This window comes from Myxocyprinus asiaticus, chromosome 9 (assembly GCF_019703515.2).
Source record: "Myxocyprinus asiaticus isolate MX2 ecotype Aquarium Trade chromosome 9, UBuf_Myxa_2, whole genome shotgun sequence".
In the NCBI taxonomy this organism is placed as follows: domain Eukaryota; kingdom Metazoa; phylum Chordata; class Actinopteri; order Cypriniformes; family Catostomidae; genus Myxocyprinus; species Myxocyprinus asiaticus.
In genome coordinates this window covers 31,615,191-31,617,562 of record NC_059352.1, presented here as the reverse complement: position 1 = coordinate 31,617,562, position 2,372 = coordinate 31,615,191, and positions in this window count along the sequence as shown.

The following is a 2,372-nucleotide window of genomic DNA, read 5'->3' as shown; positions in this document are numbered from 1 at the left end:
CTGCAGGCGCAACCTAAAGCAAACTGCACTTACAGAGTAAATTCACAATTGTTAGTGAGAAGAAAGGAAGACTCATCTTGCCTGCTGTTTACACACTGACTAAGAGATGTTTTATCAATGAGCAGAGATATTAGTGGGGGGTTTTATCGGGAAGGGAGCAGTAAATCAAAACAACCTTTGTTTTCAGTTCTTTTAGCTCTTCAGATCACATGTTACTCATGATATAAAAACACTAAAAACAAATCAGCACAAGATTAGTAAAATTTAAGTGCAACATTTTTGTACTTTAACGGGACACAAGAAAACCTTGATGTAAATAACGGTGATACACTCAAAACTTACCAGACATATGATCTGGAGGAATTTTTTTTAACCTAATATAATATCCTTGACAATATCAAACAAGAAACCATTTTCTCAATATTATCAGTCAAAATCAAATACTAAATAAAAAGTTTTTCCAATTTGAAATGTTTTCAGTGTCCATACATCTTAGTACTCACAGTTCACCGCTGTGCTTTGTCCTGTCACAGTTTCAAAGTGCACATGCCACATAATTTCAGACCACAACAAAACTGAATTGACCCATGGACCTGCTTTACCTCGGGAATTAATGCTCAAATTACAATTCGTGCTTCTCTTTTCCTATTAAACTAGGGATGCAGAAATCGAGGAAGTCAAAATATGACACCTTCTCTTTGGTCTACTCTAAACAGCTGTTGTCAGCTACATGCAACAGCTGGAGATTTGCTTTTGACATTACGATTATTATATTTCTTTTTTTACTGTTAATGCATCACTAAACCTATGCAGAATATACACTGATAACCGTTTGAAACGTGTAAAATAAAGATGTTATTCTTTCATAAAGTTAACGGTAAATGTGATATAAATCAAAGCAGGACTTACAGTGTGTTTGCTTACAGAAGTTTGACAGGCACTGTACGCTCACTCCCATATTTGGAATATTTGAAGTTGCCACGTTGTGCGGAACCATCGCACAGAGACGCTGCGCTCTTCGGACATCTATCAGAGGAACACAGTATTTGGAATGTCATGCCTGCCATATTGTAAGGGAATTGTGAAATTTTCAACGCAATATTGCATTCAGATAACTACAGAAGAAAAAAAAACGATTTCTCGTTTATTTACTGATTTATAAATGCTTTATGAATTATGATTGTGAAACGCTTCAAGCACCTCTTACTTTTGATATTATATATATCAGAGTGACTGCTGTGAGAATATTTATTCAAATAAATTGTGTAACCGTTTGATTCAGATCAGGCCTTGGTCATTATAATATCAGTCAACAAAATGAGTAGGCTATTGGACAAAGTTTTTCTCAGTCTTACTCTGAATATTATTAATTATTTTTTATTTTATACGTCAATGCATTAAATAAAATGTGTTAAGGTTTTCATTATTAAAAAAAAAAAAAAAAAATTGTTTACCCAAAAAATAAAATTAATTAATTTACTCACTCTCATGCCATCCCAGATGTGTGTGTATATATATATATATATATATATATATATATATATATATATATATATATAGTGTGTGTGTGTGTGTGTGTGTGTGTGTGTGTGTGTGTGTGTGTGTGTGTGTGTGACTTTCTTTTTTTTCTGCAGAACACGATAGATTTTTAGAAGTATATATCTGTAGGTCCATACAATGAAAGTGAATGATGACCAAAACTTTGAAGCTCCGAAAAAAAAACACATAAAGACAACATAAATGTAATATATACGACTCCAGAGATTTAATCCATGTGTTTTTAGCAATCTAATGGATTTTGGGTGAAAACAGACCAAAATATTATACCTTTTTCACTGTACATCTTGCCATTGCAGTCTCTAGGTACGATCATGATTTCTAGCTTCATTACACTTCCTAGTTCTTGACGCATGCACAGAGCGCTAGATGGCATTAGGAAGTTTAATCAAGCCGGAAATCATGATCGCCAAGGAGACTGCTGATGTCAAGATTTATTTATTTTTTGGTCTGTTCTCACTCAGAACTGATTGGATCGCTTCAGAAGACATGGATTAAACCACTGGAGTCATATGGATTACTTTTATGCTGCTATTATGTGCTTTTTGGAGCTTTAAAGTTTTGGTCACCATTCACTTGCATTGTGTGGACCTACAGAACTGAGATATTCTTCTAAAAATCTTTGTGTGTGTTCTGCAGAAGAAAGAAAGTCATATACATACACAGCTGGGATGGCATGAGGGTGGGTAAATTCAGAGATAATTTTCTTTTTTGGGTAAACTATTCCAGTTTCCAGTCCAGAAAGTTTCACAAACAGGTCATGCATATAATATATAAGTAGTTTATATATTACATTCAAACATTATGTAAAAGTA